At 44.1% G+C, this 22,940-nt stretch overlaps 1 protein-coding gene across 5 annotated transcripts in view; it reads left to right on the forward strand.

Moving 5' to 3' along the window:
* The window catches only part of lhfpl2a (LHFPL tetraspan subfamily member 2a), a 76,050-nt gene that overhangs the window by 26,657 nt on the left and 26,453 nt on the right, over positions 1-22,940 (forward strand). For 3 of the 5 annotated variants that reach the window (XM_052525573.1, XM_052525571.1, XM_035757178.2), the window contains one exon: positions 11,607-11,686. The exons of 1 other annotated variant lie outside the window; for it this stretch is intronic. The gene's annotated coding sequence lies outside the window, so the exon portion shown is untranslated. Of the gene's footprint in view, positions 1-2,573; positions 2,705-3,054; positions 3,163-11,606; positions 11,687-22,940 lie in introns of those variants that run through there. One more of the 5 variants, XM_052525572.1, reaches the window with a different exon arrangement.

Below are 22,940 nucleotides of genomic sequence, written 5' to 3' on the forward strand. Positions count from 1 at the left end.
CTCTACTTTTCCAATATGAAAGAAGTTAGAGGTAGTTTCGCGAGCCAATGCTAACTAGCATTAACGCAATGACTGCTAGCAGATACCCATAGACTTCCAGTCATTACGATAAGTAGATAAACATTCTTTACAGTTTATGTAAAGTACCTGTCAAAAGTTTGGACATTTCTACTCATTCCAGCATTTTTCTTTATTTTTACATTGTAGAATAATAGAGAAGACATCAAAACTATAGAGAGAGAGAGAGAGAGAGAGAGAGAGAGAGAGAGAGAGAGAGAGAGAGAGAGACCAGTGTGCAACAGATAGAGAGATATGATACAGTAAGCATCTTCTGAGGAAGCTTTGTCATTCTGGTATTTAGCTCTCTATCTTTCCCCTTCTCCAATCTACATCTTGATCCCTTACTTTGTCTCCCTACCTCCTCCTTTCAGGCCTTGCTCTTGCTCTCTCACCCCTTGGTCTATCAAACACACACACAGCCCAGTGAGGGTAGTCTGTGGTGTGGCGTGTGTGAATTAGTGCTGACCTTGGCTTCCATCATCCAGCCATTCAGTCACAGCTTGAGAAACGTTTAGGGCCAGAGAGTTCCCCAGTCACCCCCCACAACCCCTCTCCCTTCACTTCACTTCCCCAAACCCCCCACCCCTTCCCCCGAGCCCCCTAACCGCTGTAAAAAAAAAAGACCCCATAGTAGACATATATAGGAAATCCCAAATGACACCTTATTTCCAGTTCTATATTATAGTGCACTACATTTGAACAGTTCACTATACAGGGAATAGGGTGTCATTTGAGAAACAGTCACACACTTCTATGGACCACTATCAGGAGAGAAACAGTGTAAGATATGAGTCAGCTTGTAGTGACTGTGTGACTGGGTAACTGGGGTTGTAATAGTGGAGAAACTGTTGTCTTGTACACCAGGATTTTTATAGAAAATACAAATGTTTTGCTACTGCTCTACTAAAGAAATCTCGGTCGTCCAACAGCCTATCGACCAAACAATCAGTGCTACTGAAATAGATATTCCATTAAAAATCAGCCGTTTCCAGCTACAAAAGTAATTTACAACATTAACAATGTCTACACTGTATTTCTGATCAATTTGATGTTATTTTAATGGACAAAAAAATGTGCTTTTCTTTCAAAAACAAGGACATTTCTAAGTGACCCCAAACTTTTCAATGGTTGTGTATATCTACATAAATAAGACAGATCCTGATTCTGTTCTCTGTTTTAGTGTTTGTTTAATAGCCTACTGATTCTGTTCTCTGTTTTAGTGTTTGTTTAATAGCCTACTGATTCTGTTCTCTGTTTTAGTGTTTGTTTAATAGCCTACTGATTCTGTTCTCTGTTTTAGTGTTTGTTTAATAGCCTACTGATTCTGTTCTCTGTTTTAGTGTTTGTTTAATAGCCTACTGATTCTGTTCTCTGTTTTAGTGTTTGTTTAATAGCCTACTGATTCTGTGAGCACCAACCCTCATGCAACAATTTCACAAATGAGTCTGTTTTCAATCTTTTCTATGTTGTAATAAAGGCATTACACTTTTTTTTCTCGTTTGACCAGCCTCTCTGGTATTATTTATAATTTATTTAGTGTTTACACTGTTCCAAATGTTCAGAAAAAGTAATAATAATAATAATAACCCTCCTTTTTCCTTGATCTCCTTCTTATTGTTATTATTATTATCATCATGAATATAATAATAGGTCATTTCATTATCATTAGTAGGCTTAGTATAGCAGCCTTGTATAACCACCATTGAGCTGTAGGCCTAAGAGCACTTCCTGTTTAGTCTTAATACCGCACAGTAGCGGTGCGTGGGTAAAATCATTGGGGAGCAAAGCCCCCCCACCCAAAAAAGCCATACAACAACCTATGTGTTGTGATAATTGCGTTGTTTGCTCTATAATTTGTTAATTCATATGTCTTGCGACCATGATATATAGGCCTAAGGGCCAAGACAATAAGAATAAGAATTACCAATTCAACCACACCTTTGTTTTTGTCACTCCTGCTCCCGCTCTCCCTCCCTAGCGCTCCAGGGCGCCAGGCAGCCCTGCATTACGCACACCTGCTTCCCTTGTCACACCCATCAGCGATTCATTGTACTCACCTGGACTCAATCACCTTTATTATTTACTTCCCTATATCTGTCTGTTCCCCAGCTCTGTTCCCCACTTCTGCATTAATTGTCATATGTCGTTGTGTTACCCGTGTGCTGACGCTGTTCCTGTCTTGTTCCATGTCTGTTCCTCATTAAATGTTGACTCCCCGTACCTGCTTCTCTACTCCAGCATTGGTTCTCACAGAATGATGGCTTTTCGGTTGGTGGTGACGTCAGGTCCGGGGGCCGCCGCCGATGGAACCTGGGGGTGCCTTAGTTGGCTTCCACACCCTAGCTGGCTCAAGAAATTCCTTGCCCCGGTTGGCTCGGCAGGCACCCATCCCACATCAGGCCTTTGCTGTATCGTCAGGGTTTTACTGCTCAGCCGGCTCGCCAGGCGTCTACGCCTCAGCCGGCTCATCAGGCTCCCACGTCCCAGTGGGATCATCAGGCTGTCACGCCTCAACCGGATCGCCAGGCTTCCGCGACTCAGCCGGTTCACCAGGTTCCTATGCCTCTGCTGGTTCGTCGGGCTTCTACACCCCAGCCAGTTGGTCCAGCGCACATGCCTCAGCCGGCCCATCAGGCTAGTCCAGGTGAGAAGCCGGGTGGCGCCCCTAGAGGGGGGGTACTGTCACGCCTGATCCCGCTCTCCCTCCCTGGTGCTTGTGGGCGCCAGGCTGCCCTGCATTACGCACTCCTGCCACCATCATTACGCACACCTGCTTCCCTCGTCACGCACATCAGCGGTTCATTGCACTCACCTGGACTCAATCCACCTGTGTTATTTCCTTCCCTATATCTGTCTGTTCCCCAGCTCTGTTCCCCACTTCTGCATTAATTGTCATATGTCGTTGTGTTACCCGTGTGCTGACGCTGTTCCTGTCTTGTTCCATGTCTGTTCCTTATTACATGTTGACTCCCCGTACCTGCTTCTCTACTCCAGCGTTGGTCCTTACAGTTTTATCACAAAACGGATAGCAACCTCCGACCGGTGAAGTCCACAAAGCATATTGCATGTAACAGAGAGTTACATGACCTACAGCATGTTCAAGTAAGTTAATGTTTCCGACATTTTTGGATCACTAAACAACTATTGATTTAGAACAACGGTGAGTTAACCTCAAGTTACAAAGAAAACGTGAGCGGCCTCCACTATTTCAGCACCATGTCAACTTCAACATCGTCAAATCATCTCTGCTTTAGTCTATAACAGTGACAACAAAAAGATACCACAAACAATTTAGTCCAACCAACATAATGTAAATATGATGTGGCTGTCCATGATTCTGATTTATGTGTGTGTGTGCGTGCGTGTGTGCGCGTGTTCGTGCAAATAGAAAAGCATGTTGACTCACCCTACATGTAGAGAAACACCAATGCCATCCTCCTCTCTTCCACGTGGATGAAACGGTCTATCCCTCTGTCATACAGTACACACTTTAAGTTATTGTTGTCCTAGGCTACCTGGCTAATATACTTGCTCGCAAGCCTAACTTCATGGGCAATGATAGCTAGTTAACATTATCCTTCTACATCTAGCTACATACTGAACTGCCATCCTTTCAGGCCAGGGGCACAACATATTAATTAATGGTTCGATCAGCATCGATGTTGAAATCATTGGCCAGCACAGAGAATTAAGTTAAACCACAAGTCCAAATCCCTATCTCCATCGATGGCTAATTTAGGAAAGGACCAATTTTAGCTAGCTAGCTAGCCACTGGAGGATAACAACACAATGAGATACAACAATTCAAGTCATTTCTGTCAATGACGTATGCTCTCAATGCAATTTGTCAAGGGAAGCTAAATCCAATCTGGATTTCCTTGACACGTTATTTTGGTGCACAAGGACCATTCATAGTTGAGCTCGCTCAGTTTAGCTCAACGCTGATTGGCAAATGTTTTATACTTTTTTGTGAAGGCCAAAATGGCCAAAATGCTCGCTGGCTTCCCTTGCGTTCAATGCTACGGCGCCAACAATGTCATTCTTCTTTGTACCAGACAGCATCAGATAGATGGTCTACACGTAGAGAGACAGAGGGGCGCTGTTTCGCTCACTCGGACGCTTTCTCAGGTGAGATACATTCAGCCTCTTGGGAATTGAAGGAAAATTATGAAACACAGAGAGACAAAAACATGATTTTTATTTTTTTTAAATCTTGTAAAAAAAAGTTGGGGGAAGCCTGGCTTTCATGAATATAGACCACGGATGCCGTAAACTTACTTAGGCCTATATTTCAATACTTATATAGGCTACTGTAACAATCAATCATTTATTTGTTCATGTCATCACTCAGCATAGGAGTAATTCATGATGTGAAATGCAATCAAGCATTTTAGTTTTAAAATAAAATAAAGCGAACATTAAAGCGAACAATTTCATAAGTGAAATTGCATTCACTTATGAATGTGACTTAATCTTTGCTGTAATAAAGGCTTTACAAAAAAAGTATCCTTATCATTTATTTAGTGCTGTTTACATTGTTCAAAATGGTCAGAACAATTATATTGTAATCTAACAGCACCTGTTTGGCACACATACAGTGCATTTGGGAAAATATTCAGACCCCTTGACTTTTTGTTACGTTACAAAATTATTCTAAAATGGATTAAATACAAAAAAATCCTTATCAATCTACACACAATACCCTATAATGACAAAGCAATACAGGTTTTTAGATTTTTTGGGAAATGTAATAAAACTAAAAAACTGAAATACATTATTTACATAAGTATTCAGACCCTTTGCAAAAGACTCGAAATTGAGTTCAGGTGCATCCTGTTTCCGTTGATCATCCTTTAGATGTTTCTACAACTTCATTGGTGTCCACCTGTGGTAAATTCAATTGATTAGACATGATTTGGAAAGGCACACACCTGTCTATATAAGGTCCCACAGTTGACAGTCCATGTCAGAGCAAAAACCAAGCCATGAGATCGAAGGAATTGTCCGTAGCGCTCCGAGACAGAATTGTGTCGAGGCACAGATCTGGGGAAGGGTACCAAGAAACGTCTGACGCATTCAAGGTCCCCAGTGGCCTCTATTATTCTTAAATGAAGACGTTTGGAAACACCAAGACTTCCTAGAGCTGGCCGCCCAGCCAAACTGAGCGATCGGGGGAGAAGCTTCAGAAGCAAGCCAGCAGAGGTATGCAGGGTGGTATGCTGCTGGCATACTTAGGACCTCAGACTGGGGCGAAGGTTCACCTTCCAACGACCCTAATCACACATCCAAGACAGCTCAGGAGTGACTTCGGGAAAAGTCACTGAATGTCCTTGAGTGGCCCAGCCAAAGCCCGGACTTGAACCCAATTGATCATCTCTGGAGAGACCTGAATATAGCTGTGCGGCAATGCTCCCCATCCAACCTGACAGAGCTTGAGAGGATCTGCAGAGGACAATGGAAGAAACTCCCCAAATACAGGTTTGCCAAGCTTGTAGCGTCATACCCAAGAAGACTGGAGGCTGTAATCGCTGCCTAAGGTGCTTCAACAAAGTACTAAGTAAAGGGTCTGAATGCTTATGTAAATGATATATATATATTTTTTTTTACAAATTTGCAAAAATGTATTCAAATGTGTTTTTGCTTTGTAATTATGCTGTATTGTGTGTCGATTGATGAGGGGAAAGAACTATTTTAGAATAATACGTAACACAATATGGAAAAAGTAAAGGGGTCTGAATACTTTCCGAATGCACTGTAATATGCACGTAGCACTTGCTCCATACCTTCTTTGTCTTGATCTCCAGTAATGTATTCCACACATCTGACTATGGGTGGAGGTGGTGTCAGTAGGGTTGTTGAAGGACTGATGAGGATTGGCTAGGAAACTGATGGGCCTTACTTTGATTCAGTAAATCTGAGTTTAAGGGGTACATTGCACTTTATTTTCAAACTGAAAATGGTGAGAGGGTGCTCTCTGTAACTTGGATAACCCAGAGGGAAAGGAGATCTGATTGGCTGAGAGCTGTTGGTCAGATGTTATCACCAGAGCAGCTGGATCACAAAAAAATAACCATAGAAAAATATTTATTTGTGAGTTGTTCCTCTTCCTCAGGAAGCTGAGATCATGATATACTATAGCCCGTGAGACATTTATTGCAGGGTATTGATTATTGAACTGCCTATTAAGTAGAGTGATCTTCTATTCTATAGATGATGAACGAATACAGAAGTGATCTCTTAAGTCAGATGTTAGGCGGAGGTTATTGAACCAGCCCTTAGAGAGTAGAGGAAGCTATTAATGCAGCTAGCTATTCATCCCCCTGTTTCACCACCAACCTGAAAAAGAAAACAGAAACACTGTGTTAGTGAAGATATACATCTCCCTGGATTTCTTTATGATTTTTTACTCCGTGCATCTGGAACTAAGGTGTGTGAACAACCTAAAAGTGCAGCGCAACCCTTGAAGCAACCCCAAGGATTCTTCCTTCTAATCTAGTCCTTCTCCCCCGAACAGTAGAGCTAATGCTGAGAACACACACAGTCCACAAACTTCCCGTGCATAACCTTACGCTAATATTTCTAGCATAACCTATATTACACAAACTTGCTGCTGATTAGGGTAAATAAGGGAATTTTTATTTTTAATTCACCTTTATTTAACCAGGTAGGCCAGTTGAGAAGAGGTTTTCACTTACAACTGTGACATTGCCAAGATAAAGCAAAGCAGTGCGCCAAAAACAACAACACAGAGTTACACAAAACCAGATGCACAGCACTTCCGGCGCTGACAGAGATGGCCGCCTCGCTTTGCGTTCCTAGGAAACTATGCAGTATTGTTTAATTTTTTAATGTGTTATTTCTTACATTGGTACCCCAGGTAATCTTAGGTTTTATTACATACAGTCGTGAGGAACTATTGGATATAACTCATCATCATTACGATCAGGAATACGACTTTCCCGAAGCGGGTCCTCTGTTTTGCCCACCACCCAGGATAATGGATCGGATCCTAGCCGGTGAACCAAAACTACGACGCTGTAAAAGGGGCAGACGAAGCGATCTTCTGGTCAGGCTCCGGAGACGGGCACATCGCGCACCGCTCCCGAGCATACTACTCGCCAATGTCCAGTCTCTTGACAACAAGGTAGATGAAATCCGAGCAAGGGTAGCATTCCAGAGAGACATAAGAGACTGTAACGTTCTTTGCTTCACGGAAACATGGCTCACTCGAGACACGCTATCGGAGTCGGTACAGCAAGCTGGTTTCTTCACGCATTGCGCCGACAGAAACAAGCATCTTTCTGGTAAGAAGGCCGGGGGGGTATGCCTTATGATTAACGAGACTTGGTGTGATCATAACAACATACAGGAACTCAAGTCCTCCTGTTCACCTGACTTAGAATTCCTCACAATAAAATGTCGACCGCATTATCTACCAAGAGAATTCTCTTCGATTATAATCACAGCCGCATATATTCCCCCCAAAGCAGACACATCGATGGCCCTTAAGGAACTTCATTTGACTCTATGTAAACTGGAAACCACATATCCTGAGGCTGCATTCATTGTAGCTGGGGATTTTAACAAGGCTAATCTGAAAACAAGACTCCCTAAATTCTATCAGCATATCGATTGTGCAACCAGGGCTGGTAAAACCCTGGATCATTGTTATTCTAATTTCTGTGATGCATAAAAGGCCCTCCCCTGCCCTCCTTTCGGAAAAGCTGACCACGACTCCATGTTGTTGCTTCCAACCTATAGACAGAAAATAAAACAGGAAGCTCCCGCGCTCAGGTCTGTTCAACGCTGGTCCGACCAGTCTGATTCCACACTTCAAGATTGCTTCGATCATGTGGAGTGGGATATGTTCCGCATTGCGTCAAACAACAACATTAACAAATGTGCTGATTTGGTGAGTGAGTTTATTAGCAAGTGTATCGGCGATGTCGTACCCACAGCAACTATTAAAACATTCCCAAACCAGAAACCATGGATTGATGGCAGCATTCGCACGAAACTGAAAGCGCGAACCACTGCTTTTAATCAGGGCAAGGTGACCGGAAACATCACTGAATACAAACAGTGTAGCTATTCCCTCAGCAAGGCAATCAAACAAGCTAAGAGTCAGTATAGAGACAAAGTAGAGTCGCAATTCAACGGCTCAGACACAAGAGGTATGTGGCAGGGTCTACAGTCAATCACAGATTACAAAAATAAAACCAGCCCCGTTGCGGACCAGGATGTCTTGCTCCCAGACAGACTAAACAACTTCTTTGCTCGCTTTGAGGACAGAACAGTGCCACTGACACGGCCCGCTACCAAAACCAGCGGACTCTCCTTCACTGCAACCGACGTGAGTAAAACATTTAAACGTGTTAACCCTCGCAAGACTGCAGGCCCAGACGGCATCCGCAGCCGAGTCCTCGGAGCATGCGCAGACCAGCTGGCTGGTGTGTTTACGGACATATTCAATCAATCCTTATCCCAGTCTGCGGTTCCCACATGCTTCAAGAGGGCCACCATTGTTCCTGTTCCCAAGAAAGCTAAGGTAACTGAGCTAAACGACTACCGCCCCGTAGCACTCACTTCCGTCATCATGAAGTGCTTTGAGAGACTAGTCAAGGACCATATCACATCCACCCTACCTGACACCCTAGATCCACTCCACTTGCTTACCGCCCCAATAGGTCCACAGACGACGCAATTGCAACCACACTGCACACTACCCTAACCCATCTGGACAAGAGGAATACCTATGTGAGAATGCTGTTCATCGACTACAGCTCAGCATTTAACACCATAGTACCCTCCAAACTCTTGGCTTGGGCAAGGCTTGGGCAAGTTGCTGCAGGGGGTTCTGAGCTGTTGACCGGGGTAGGGGTAGCCAGGTGGAAATCATGGCCAGCTGTAGAAAAATGCTTATTGAAATGAGAGATTATTGTAGATTTATCGGTGGTGACAGTGTTTCCTAGTCTCAGTGCAGTGGGCAGCTGGGAGAAGGTGCTCTTATTCTCCATGGACTTTAGTGTCCCAAAACGTTTTGGAATTAGTGCTACAGGATGCAAATATCTGTTTGAAAAAGCTAACCTTAGCTTTCCTAACTGACTGAGTATATTGGTTCCTGACTTCCCTGAAAAGTTGCATATCGCGGGGGATATTCGTTCGATGCTAATGCAGAACGCCACAGTTTTTGTGCTGGTCTAGGGCAGTCAAGTCTGGGGTGAACCAAGGGCTATATCTGTTCTTAGTTCTACATTTTTTGAATGGGGCATGCTTATTTAAGATGGTGAAGGAAGCACTTTAATAGAGCAACCAGGCATCCTCTACTGACGGGATGAGGTCAATATCCTTCCAGAATACCCGGGCCAGGTCGATTAGAAAGGCCTGCTCACTGAAGTGTTTTATAGGGCGTTTGACAGTGATGAGGGGTGGTCTTTAGACCGTGGACCCATTACGCATGCAGGCAATGAGGCAGTGATCGCTGAGATCCTGGTTGAAGACAACAGAGGTGTATTTGAAGGGCGGGTTGGTCAGGATGATATCTAAGAGGGTGCCCATGGTTACGGATTTGGGGTTGTACCTGGTCAGTTCCTTGATAATCTGTGTGAGATTGAGGGCATCAAGCTTAGATTGTAGGATGGCCGGGGTGTTATGCATGTCCCAGTTTAGGTAACCTAACAGTACAAACTCTGGAGATAGATGGGGGGCAATCAATTCACATATGGTGTCCAAGGCACAGCTGGGGGCTGAATGGGGTCTATAACAAGCGGCAATGGTGAGAGACTTGTTTCTGGGAAGGTGGATTTTTAAAAGTAGAAGCTCAAATTGTTTGGGAACAGACCTGGATAGTATTACAGAAGTCTGCAGGCTATCTCTGCAGTAGATTGCAACTCTGCCTCCTTTGGCAGTTCTATCTTGTCAGAAAATGTTGTAGTTAGGGATGGAAATTTCAGGATTTTTGGTGGCCTTCCTAAGCCAGGATTCAGGCATGGCTAGGACATCCGGATTGGCGGTTGTCCTACGGTTACGGTGACAGAAGTCAACAAATGGGAGCGCCTGGGGAATGGGAGTGGTGCAGGGGGCTGCAGGGATTGGGTTAACCTCTACATCACCAGAGTAACAGTGTATGAGTAGGATAAGGGTACGGCTAAAGGCTATAAGAACTGGTCGTCTAGTGCGTTCGGAACAGAAGAGCAGATTTCTGGGCGCGGGAGAATAGATTCAAGGCATAATATACAGACAAGCGTATGGAAGGATGTGAGTACAGTGGAGGTAAACCTAGGCATTGAGTGACAATGAGAGAGATTTTGTCCCTAGAGGCACCAGTTAAGCCAGGTGAGGTCACTGCATGTGTGGGGGGGTCGAACAAAAGGGCTATTTAAGGCATATTAGGCAGGGCTGGAGGCTCTACAGTCACTAACCAAAACAGCAATAGACAAGGCATATTGTCATTAGGGAGAAGCATGTGTAGCCTTGTGATCATAGGGTCCAGTGAGTAGCAATAGATGAGTCAGGGAGCCAATTCAGTAGTGCTAGGCGAGCTGGAGACATGGCGATTCAGACAGCTAGCGGGCCGGGGCTAGTAGATGGGCCTCCGGGGACGTCGCAACAGAAAAGCCTGTTGAAACCACCTCAGACGGTTATTTCGGCAGACCAGTCGTGATGGATCGGCGGGTCTTCGTGTCGGCAGTAAAGGGTCCAAGCCAATTGGCAAACAAGGTATTGTATCCCAAGAATTGGCTGAATTGGCTAGCCGGGAGATGGGCCTAGCTCAAGGCTAGCTCCAGGCTAAATGGTGCTTGCTTCGGGACGGAGACATTAGCCAGGAGTAGCCACTCAGAGAGCATCTAGCTAGCTCCGATGACCCGGTGTAAAGGTTGAGAGCTTGCGGTAGGAATCTGGAGATGTGGTTGAGAAAAAGCAGACCGATATGCTCTGGGATTATATCGCGCTGCGCAGACTGGCAGGAATTGACCGGGCTGAGGCTGGCTGATGTCCGAGTTAACGGTGATGACCGCTAGCAGTGGCTAGTTAGCTGGCTAGCTTCTAGTGAGGGTTCCGGTTCTAAAGTATAAAAATAGCAGATCCAAACCACATTGTGTGAGGCGGGTTGCAGGAGAGTATGTTCAGTCCGTAGATGGAAATTGAGATTAAAAATATATACGAAGAAAACGATGTATATACAGGGGACTGGACGGGACAAAACAAACACAGATGTCTGACTGCTACGCCATCTTGGATACATGATGCGGAGTGCAGATGTAGATTTTATTAGACAGTATGCGCTGTTGAACAGTTTCCCTATCTCTCCAGGTGACATGGCTCCCTCTTAAACCTTCTGCTCAGACTCATCAGGTTGGGTGGAAAATACCATAAGATTTTGTCTGGGAGCCAAAACTGACAGAGCTCCTGACTGGTTAACCAGTGGTCTCTCTGGAGATGCTGTGGTTTTATGATTTAAGCAGGTTGTTCACTTGGTGTGTGTGTGTGCATGTATGTGTTTGTGTGTTATTCTCTATAATGCATCATCTCTGTTCCTTCTACAGATCCTGAAGAGAAGACTTGTGTAACCAGGCCTGAAGGGGACCGTTTGTCTCGGACTCTTCTTCAAGAATCCACACAAAAGGTTAGTACATTCAGCATACACAGCATGGTCGAAAATATGCAGAACAGTAGATGTGAAAGAATTCTGAATCTGATTCCAATTCCAAAATAGATTTATTGACCTCATGGAGAACTTCATTGTTACAAGTGTAGAGAGGAGTATGTAGGAGGTAGTTGCAGGTTTAGAAATACTGAGTTTCTTAAAGCACTATATATATATATATATATAGTACTGTGCAAAAGTTTTAGGCAGGTGTGAAAAAATGCTGTAAAGTAAGAATGCTTTCAAAAATAGACATGTTAATAGATTATATTTATCAATTAACTGAATGCAAAGTGAGTGAACAGAAGAAAAATCTAAATAAAATCCATATGGGACGCTAGCGTCCCACCTGGCCGGCATCTGGTGAAATTGCAGAGCGCCAAATTCAAAATACAGAAATACTCATAATAAACATTCATAAAATATATAAGTGTTATACATCGGCTTAAAGATGAACTTCTTGTTAATCCAGCTGCTCTGTCAGATTTCAAAAAGGCTTTACGGCGAAAGCATACCATACAATTATCTGAGGACAGCGCCACTCTTACAAAAACATACAAACATTTTCCAGCCAAGTAGATTAAGATCGGCATGTCGCTTCCTCGCCTGGTTCTCCTACTGGGACAGGTGTCTCCGCAATAGGAGCAGAGACCCTGTTGACCTGCGGTGTTGACCTTCCTCTTGAGGAAGGTGCATTGTTCCCACCTCCATGGGCTCTGTCTCACTGGAGGTTTCTGGGAGAGACCCGAACCCCCGGGATGGGCGACGACAGGCACGCAGGAAATTATCCAGGCAGATAGCCATGGCGATGAGCTGGTCCAGCGTGAGTTCTGGACGTCCGCCTGTAGTCCACCCCGGAAAACCATCAACATGGCCTGGTTGTTCCAGCCTGTGGACACAGCCACCGTCTGAAAATCCAGAGCGTATTCAGACGCTGTCCTGGACCCCTGGTGTAGACGGAGGAGATGCTATCCTCCCTCTCGGCCCTCTGTAGGGTAGTCGAAAACGGCACAGAAGAGTTGGGTGAAGCGCTCATAGAACTGCACTTCTGGACCTTCCCTCTCCCAGACGGCGTGCGCCCACTCCAGAGCCCAGCCTGCCAGCAGCAAGATCAGCAAGGCCACCTTGTCCCTCTCGGAGGCCGTCCCGGCATGACGGGCAAGGTGGAGGTCACACTGCAGGAGAAACCCCCTACAGTGAGCTGGGGTCCCGTCTAACCGCTCCAGAAGGGGCAGGTGAATGTTTCTGATCTGACCAGGTGATGTAGATGGTAGTGGGGTGGCTGGAACGACCGCGGGGAGTTGGGAAGGTGATGGTGTAGCCTGCAGCTGGCGTACGGTCCCGAGCACCTCATCCTTGGTTAACCCGAGGTGCTCCAGGCACGAGTCGTGGTGGAGCTTCACTCCTATAGCAGAAAGGTTGGGATGTCCTGCTGCTTCCTGTTCTCTAGGGTCAGTCATTGTGTGTAGAGAGGAGTAGGAAAGAGGCAGTCACAGGTTTAGAACTATTGAGTTTATTCTAGCACTATATATATAAAAGCGGGACAAAACCCAAAGTGCAAAATAATAAAGTACTCAGGAAATAGGAGAGATTCCTCTTAGGAAAATGTGTGACATTCATTCTACAACTTAACTTGTATAACCTGCCACATGCTGCTTTTCCATGTTATTTAGAACAAATCAGATTAATACCTGTTGCATAATAATACCTGACACTGTAGCTAACCTTGTCCTCTCAAACAAAGAGATTCATAGTTTCCTGTCTATGTTGGTATTGTATTGGGTTTCTGGCACCTGTCTTGACCTGGTGCAATGACAGTCTTGTCCCCAAGGTCCTATTGTCCTACTGTAAGCAGGTGTCAGCTGATATGACACACTGGATTTTGAAACCAAGTTGTCTGAGTGCCACAAGACTGTGTTAGCCTCTGAGCTAAACCTGAGGAAGCATTAGTATGGGGGTCTTCAGGTCTCAGGTAAGGTTACTCACCATGTTAGTAGTTACATATGCTAGGGGCTCATAACCCCAGTACCCAGGCCAAAACTAGTGTAGTGCATGGTAAACAGTTTACACCCCTTTTTTTATTTTGCTCAAGCATTTACACACCTATGCCGAAAAATTCATTGAACGTATAGGAAACTTTACTTTATTCACTGTGAATGGCGATCAGGGTTTACCCACCTATTTTTTTTTACCACTACATCACTGGCCAAAACATATTGTAGCCTAATGTACTCCAGCCGTTGGGGAGTATATAAGTTCATGGGCTGTTTTCATTGTCTCCCCCCGACATGAAGGATCAGTCCAGTCTATTTATTAAGTGGAACTGGCAGGATTGGGGGGGGGCAATGTTTTTCCAATATGGAGGAAAAACCATGGTGTAAGTGATACTGCTCTAGCCTGCATGGCTGGACCACCTGGGTAGGTTGTCTAAAAAGGGGAAAACCTCTGAAACAATAAGCACAATAATCACCGTTGACTGTCACTGGCCTGGGCAGAGAGGACAGAGGAGAGAAGAGGATAGGGAGGTTTCAGAGGGTGTCAGGGGTTCACTTCCTGTTATCTGGAGCCTGTTTTGGTGCTGACTTCCTATCTCTCTGCGTACAGGATCGGAGATACAGCCTGTAGGTTTCTATAGGGGAGGAATGTTATCTTTTTAGTCTTAGTTATTATCTGGGGGATTTTTTTGCGATGACATCGATGTGGGTTCTTCAGTGGTTCACCCCAGGAGCACCACATAAACTGTTTGTATGTATTTATTTGGTGTGTGTGTGTGTGTGTGTGTGTGTGTGTGTGTGTGTGTGTGTGTGTGTGTGTGTGTGTGTGTGTGTGTGTGTGTGTGTGTGTGTGTGTGTGTGTGTGTGTGTGTGTGTGTGTGCACGTGCATGTTTTTATGTACCTTGGCATCTTCCAAAGAGGTAGGTGTTTATATGAGTACCTCTCACTGGTGGATCATTCATGTGTACAGTAGGAGAGGAGTAGGTAGAGGCCTCCCGAGTGGTGCAGCAGTCACAGTGCTTGAGGCGTCACTACAGACCCGGGTTTGATCCCAGGCTGTGTCACAACCAGACGTTACCGGGAGTCCCATAGTGCGACACACAATTGGCCAAGCGCTGTCTGGGTTAGGGGAGGATTTGGCCGGGGGGACTTTACTTGGCTTATCGCACTCTAGCGACTCCTTGTGGAGGGCTGGGCATCTGCAGGCTGACTTTGATCGTCGGTTGAACGGTGTTTCCTCCGTCATTGGTGTTTCTGGCTTCCGGGTGTTAAGAAGCTCAGTTTGGCAAGTCGTGTTTTGGAGGACGCATGACTCAACCTTCGTCTCTCCTGTGCCCGTTGAGGAGTTGCATCAATGAGACAAGATCTTAATTAGATATGATGAGATTGGGGAGAAAAAGTGGGGTAAATGACAAAAAACAGAGGAGTAGGTAGAAGTTGATCCTCATGTGTAGTATTAGAGGAGTAGGTAGAAGTTGATCCTCATGTGTAGTATTAGAGGAGTAGGTAGAAGTTGATCCTCATGTGTAGTATTAGAGGAGTAGGTAGAAGTTGATCCTCATGTGTAGTATTAGAGGAGTAGGTAGAAGTTGATCCTCATGTGTAGTATTAGAGGAGTAGGTAGAAGTTGATCCTCATGTGTAGTATTAGAGGAGTAGGTAGAAGTTGATCCTCATGTGCAGTATTAGAGGAGTAGGTAGAAGTTGATCCTCATGTGTAGTATTAGAGGAGTAGGTAGAAGTTGATCCTCATGTGCAGTATTAGAGGTCACAATGGAGATATATATATATATATATATATATATTTCACCTTTATTTTACCAGGTAGGCTCGTTGAGAACAAGTTCTCATTTACAACTGCGACCTGGCCAAGATGAAGAAAAGTAGTTAACACATACAACAACACAGAGTTACACATGAAATAAACAAACATACAGTCAATAATACAGTAGAAAAAGTCTATATACAGTGTGTGCAAATGAGGTAGGATAAGGGAGGTAAGGCAATAAATAGGGCATGGTGGCGAAGTAATTACAATATACCAATTAAACACTGGAGTGATAGATGTGCAGAAGATGAATTTGCAAGTAGAGATACTGGGATGCAAAGGAGCAAGATAAATAAATAAATACAGTATGGGGATGAGGTAGTTGGATGGGTTATTTACAGATGGGCCATGTACAGGTGCAGTGATCTGTGAGCTGCTCTGACAGCTGGTGCTTAAAGCTAGTGAGGGAGATATGAGTCTCCAGCTTCAGTGATTTTTGTAGTTCGTTCCAGTCATTGGCAGCAGAGAACTGTAATGAAAGGCGGCCAAACGAGGAATTGGCTGTGGGGGTGACCCGTGAGATATACCTGCTGGAGCGCGTGCTACGGGTGTGTGTTGCTACGGTGACCAGTGAGCTGAGATAAGGCGGGGCTTTACTTAGCAGAGACTTGTAGATGACCTGGAGCCAGTGGGTTTGGCAACAAGTATGAAGTGAGGATCAGCCAACGAGAGCATACAGGTCGCAGTGGTGGGTAGTATATGGGGCTTTGGTGACAAAACAGATGGCACTGTGATAAACTGCATCCAATTTGTTGAGTAGAGTGTTGGAGGCTATTTTGTAAATGGCATATTGCCGAAGTCGAGGATCGGTAGGATAGTCAGTTTTACGAGGGTATGTTTGGCAGCATGAGTGAAGGATGCTTTGTATGTGAAATAGGAAGCCGATTCTTGATCTAATTTTGAATTGGAGATGCTTAATGTGAGTCTGGAAGGAGAGTTACAGTGTAGCCAGACACCTGGTATTTATAGTTGTCCACATATTCTAAGTCAGAACCGTCCAGAGTAGTGATGCTTTGGTGTAGTGTAACATGGATGGAACAGGTGGGTGTGCATGTGTTAGACACTAGAATAAGAGCAGTAAAAGTATTTGCCCGAGGGTGTGACTGTAACACTGTTCTTTGTCTCCAGGTGAAAACCCTGTCACATCTAAGTTACCCCCGAAACCAGCCAGACAATGCTTACACACGTCTACATCTTTTACTTTCTCAGGTTCTCTTTCTCTCCTCAGTTCCACTTTTCTTTCTACCTCCCTCCTCATCTTTCTACGTCTTTACCCCCCTCCCCCCTTTAATGTGTTTAGCTGTGAGCGGGAAGGGTTGCTGGGATCAGAGGTGATATCACTTGATACTCTAATTACTCTAGGAAAGCTGAGATTCTTAGCCAGTGTACTCCCCCATACCTCTGCGGACCAGGGAGTGCTTACTGTTGATTGGAACAGAGTATAAGGTTTTCCTGGGAGTACACATACGCACAGTCCCAGGTCCGACCTGAGGGCCTTTGGTGTAAAGCATCCAGCCAAATTTCCAGCTAGCAGGAAGTCCATAGTGTTCTGTACTGGGGAGCTCAGTGGGAGAGTTGGTTACCCTCAGGCCAGTTTGTTTGGATTAAACTGCTGTCACCCCCTGGTCAGGACACAACCCCTCCAGAACAATATTCATCTACCCTGACTCCCTGTAGGGAAAACAGGCCTTCACAGAGGGTTTGGACTTTCCTTTCCCCATTCCATTCTGCGGTCATGTGAAGGGCTAAGGTGGGGCTGGAAATGGTTAAGTATAATGGGAACAGTGTTAAGGCCTACAGAGCCTGTTGGTCAGTGGGAAATGGGGTTTTAAGACCTTACCAAAAAGCAGTGTTTTGATTGTCAGTGTCTGGGTGTTGAATAGTTTCCTGATCTCTACTGGTCTTTGTGAGAGCTGCTGTATACTGCGGAGGATGTTATCTGGGTTTGTTTGGTTGCTTTTCTCCACCTCTTTAGTGTATGTGTGTGTGTGTGTATGTGTGTGTCCTATAATTCTCTCCAATGAGAATCAGTATCACCTTCACCAAGTATATTTACACATACTCAGAATTTTATGTAACACTCTCATCAGGCTTGAATTTGACTCTCACGATATTACCTTACTTTGAATATCTGAACAGCATGGGATATTAGGTGAGAATATGCTTTCCCATGCATTAAATTAAACAGTAAATGACTCCACCAATGCAGCAGACATAAGGTTCAAGATGTATATTATCACATTTTCAATGTACCAAATCAAAAGAAATGAAAATTATATGTCAGTCTCTACTAAGTCTTTCTTAGCAAAAATAATAACTCTTATAAAATCAAATCAGTATTTCCCTTCAAAACTCGGTAGATATGGGTTTTGTTTTATTTTTATCATCTTCTTTTATCATTTTTCTTCACCAACACTGATAATGTCTCTCCATCTCTCTTTCAAATTCTCTTTTCCCAGGCCTCCTGTTAACCAGGTCAACTCTCCCATTGGTCACAGCTTAACAAAGCTACCTTATTGGTCAAAACTTAAACTTAAAAGTAAACCAACCTATTCACTTGCACATTAAATAAATATTTCTTCAAAATAAATACATTAACGACATTACAAATTAGGAGCAATTCGATCACCTTTTAAATCTAATACCAATTAATTATAACAAATAAACTCTATACTTGGTTTTAGCAAGGGTATTACATTTACTTGGTGATATGTTGCTGCTAGTTATAGGCAACATGTAGAGACAGAATACAGACTACGGAGTTTAAACAAAGTTTACATACATTATATACAACTAGGTAGAGTGAGCATAGAGCTATAAGAGAATGAGCAATATACAGTGGGTATATGGTTGAAATACAGTGGGTATACGGTTGATATACAGTGGGTATATGGTTGATATACAGTGGGTATATGGTTGATATACAGTGGGTATACGGTTGATATACAGTGGGTATATGGTTGAAATACAGTGGGTATACGGTTGATATACAGTGGGTATATGGTTGATATACAGTGGGTATACGGTTGATATACAGTGGGTATATGGTTGAAATACAGTGGGTATACGGTTGATATACAGTGGGTATATGGTTGATATACAGTGGGTATACGGTTGATATACAGTGGGTATATGGTTGATATACAGTGGGTATATGGTTGATATACAGTGGGTATACGGTTGATATACAGTGGGTATATGGTTGATATACAGTGGGTATACGGTTGATATACAGTGGGTATACGGTTGATATACAGTGGGTATATGGTTGATATACAGTGGGTATATGGTTGATATACAGTGGGTATACGGTTGATATACAGTGGGTATACGGTTGATATACAGTGGGTATATGGTTGATATACAGTGGGTATACGGTTGATATACAGTGGGTATACGGTTGATAATATGGTTGATATACAGTGGGTATATGGTTGATAATATGGTTGATATACAGTGGGTATACGGTTGATATACAGTGGGTATATGGTTGATATACAGTGGGTATATGGTTGATATACAGTGGGTATACGGTTGATATACAGTGGGTATACGGTTGATAATATGGTTGATATACAGTGGGTATATGGTTGATAATATGGTTGATATACAGTGGGTATATGGTTGATAATATGGTTGATATACAGTGGGTATATGGTTGATATACAGTGGGTATATGGTTGATATACAGTGGGTATATGGTTGATAATATGGTTGATATACAGTGGGTATACGGTTGATATACAGTGGGTATACGGTTGATATACAGTGGGTATACGGTTGATATACAGTGGGTATATGGTTGATAATATGGTTGATATACAGTGGGTATATGGTTGATATACAGTGGGTATACGGTTGATATACAGTGGGTATACGGTTGAAATACAGTGGGTATACGGTTGATATACAGTGGGTATACGGTTGATATACAGTGGGTATACGGTTGATATACAGTGGGTATACGGTTGATATACAGTGGGTATATGGTTGATATACAGTGGGTATACGGTTGATATACAGTGGGTATATGGTTGAAATACAGTGGGTATACGGTTGATATACAGTGGGTATATGGTTGATATACAGTGGGTATACGGTTGATATACAGTGGGTATATGGTTGAAATACAGTGGGTATACGGTTGATATACAGTGGGTATATGGTTGATATACAGTGGGTATACGGTTGATATACAGTGGGTATATGGTTGATAATATGGTTGATATACAGTGGGTATATGGTTGATATACAGTGGGTATATGGTTGATATACAGTGGGTATACGGTTGATATACAGTGGGTATATGGTTGATAATATGGTTGATATACAGTGGGTATATGGTTGATAATATGGTTGATATACAGTGGGTATATGGTTGATATACAGTGGGTATATGGTTGATAATATGGTTGATATACAGTGGGTATACGGTTGATATACAGTGGGTATACGGTTGATATACAGTGGGTATATGGTTGATAATATGGTTGATATACAGTGGGTATATGGTTGATATACAGTGGGTATACGGTTGATATACAGTGGGTATACGGTTGAAATACAGTGGGTATACGGTTGATATACAGTGGGTATACGGTTGATATACAGTGGGTATACGGTTGATATACAGTGGGTATACGGTTGATATACAGTGGGTATATGGTTGATAATATGGTTGATATACAGTGGGTATATGGTTGATATACAGTGGGTATACGGTTGATATCCAGTGGGTATACGGTTGAAATACAGTGGGTATACGGTTGAAATACAGTGGGTATACGGTTGAAATACAGTGGGTATACGGTTGAAATACAGTGGGTATACGGTTGAAATACAGTGGGTATACGGTTGATATACAGTGGGTATACGGTTGAAATACAGTGGGTATACGGTTGATATACAGTGGGTATATGGTTGATATACAGTGGGTATACGGTTGATATACAGTGGGTATACGGTTGAAATACAGTGGGTATACAGTTGATATACAGTGGGTATACAGTTGATATACAGTGGGTATACGGTTGATATACAGTGGGTATACAGTTGATATACAGTGGGTATACAGTTGATATACAGTGGATGTACACATTTACAGTATCAGTATGAATATCTAAATGCAGAGAGATGAACAGAGTGCAATGCAGTTTAGTGTAGTTATTTTGTGTACAGTTCAGAGATGGATTGATGGGCCAGATGGGTGGTTGGTGAGGACCACAGCATAGTCCTTTAGTCTCTATGGGCCAGATGGGTGGTTGGTGAGGACCACAGCATAGTCCTTTAGTCTCTATGGGCCAGATGGCTGGTTGGTGAGGACCACAGCATAGTCCTTTAGTCTCCACGGACCAGATGGCTGGTTGGTGAGGACCACAGCATAGTCCTTTAGTCTCTATGGGCCAGATGGCTGGTTGGTGAGGACCACAGCATAGTCATTTAGTCTCTACGGGCCAGATGGCTGGTTGGTGAGGACCACAGCATAGTCCTTTAGTCTCTATGGGCCAGATGGATGGTTGGTGAGGACCACAGCATAGTCCTTTAGTCTCTATGGGCCAGATGGCTGGTTGGTGAGGATCACAGCCCGGGGGAAGAAACTTTTCAGGTAGCGGGAGGTTTTGGTCATGAGTGAATTTCTGGAGGTGGGGACCGCGTGGGAGGGGTTGGCGATGATCTTTCCTGCACGCTTCCTTGCCCTGGAGTTGTGCAGGACCTCGACGGAAGGAAGGTGGCAGCTGATGACCTTTCTGCAGACCATTTCACTTTACCCTTGCAGCAGGCAGACTCAGACCCAAACCAGACTATGATAGAGGAGGTGAGGATGGACTCAACGATTGATGCGTAAAACCAGATCAGTAGTCCATCCGCTGGTGTGCCTCCTTGGTGACCTCTGTGATGTTGTCTTCCAACTTGAAATTGTGGGAGATGATGGTCCACAGGAATTTGAAGGATTCAGCCGTGCTAACAGTTGAGCCATTAATCTCCAGGGAGAGAGATGGTGGGAGGAGTCATCTGAAGTCAACCACCATCTCCATGGTTTTGTCTGTGTTGAGTTTCAGGTTATTGCCACTGCACCAGGCCACCAGCCGGTCGATCTCTCCACGGTCGATCTCTCCACGGTTCATTGACTCATCGCCACCAGAGTGGCGTCATCTGCAAACTTGAGTAGTTTGACAGATGCGATATTGGAGGTGCTGTCTTTGGTGTAGAGTGAGTGAGTAGAGGTGAGAGCATGCATCCTTGCAGCGCTCCGGTGCTGAGGGATAAAGAGTCCGAAAGGTGTTTTCCCAGCTTCACGTGTTGCGTCCTGTTGGTCAGGAAGTCAGTGATCCACTGACAGATGGAGCTGGACATGTTCAGCTAGGAGAGTTTATCATGTAGCAGTTCTGGGATGATGGTATTGAACGCAGAGTTAAAGTCCACAAACAATATTTATTTGGGTTATCGAGGTGGCGACGTAGTGTAAGTAAGCCCGTGTTTACAGCGCTCCGCTCCCCCTCCATCGAGACAGTATCCCTGCACATTGTAAATATGGTACTGGAACTGACCCTGTATATAGTGTACTTTATCATGCTTTTATTTCTAGATCTTGTGTGTTTTTGTTCTACCTTGTTATTTTTAATACTACATTGTTATTGATTACTGCATTGTTGGGGTTAGAGCTTGCAGGAAAAGCATTTCACTGTACTAATGCAGGTGACATTAAAACTTGAAACTTGCTGGTTGGCCACACACTTTGACAATGCCAGACTCCGATATGTCAGATGGTCTTTGTTTTCCAACAGACTCTTAACCTCCTAGGTGCTGGGCTCGACAGGCTGGCAGTGTTACTGTCAATATAAGAAGACACACACCCGGACCACCCTCCAAGTCTATTTCCTGTACTAGGCTTGAGTATTGAGGCCCGGCACCCTTACCCTCATACAATTCAAACGCATATACACACGAGGGAGGAAAGGTGGGGAAGAAGAGAAAAGGAAAGGTGTTGAGACCTCTGTGACGGGGTGGATCCCACCGCTGCCCGTCAGCTGAGAAAACACCTGGGCGAGTTGAGCTCCCTATCGTTTTCTCTCCCTCTTTCCTCCTCTCTTTCCTCTGTTTCCCACGGTCTGAAGCAGTACAGAGACTGTGTTTACGACTCCTCAGACCTTAGTACATTAACAGATACACCCATGACACTGTTTCTGCTCCTAACAGTGCTAGACAGTCACTACACTACACTCAGCCCAGGACACCTAACTATCTTAGGTGCTAATGGAGTTGCCGACTACTGAAGTTGAAGTATTGCTTTTGCCTGTTTAGTTTGCATTGTGAGTCCAGCAGTTTTAAATTCCAACAGGAATGAGAGGCCTATTAGGTGTCCTGAAGACAAGGAGCCTAAGAGGTGCTGAATGGATGGACAGATGGATAG

This window comes from Oncorhynchus keta, chromosome 9 (genome assembly GCF_023373465.1).
Source record: "Oncorhynchus keta strain PuntledgeMale-10-30-2019 chromosome 9, Oket_V2, whole genome shotgun sequence".
Classification (NCBI taxonomy): domain Eukaryota; kingdom Metazoa; phylum Chordata; class Actinopteri; order Salmoniformes; family Salmonidae; genus Oncorhynchus; species Oncorhynchus keta.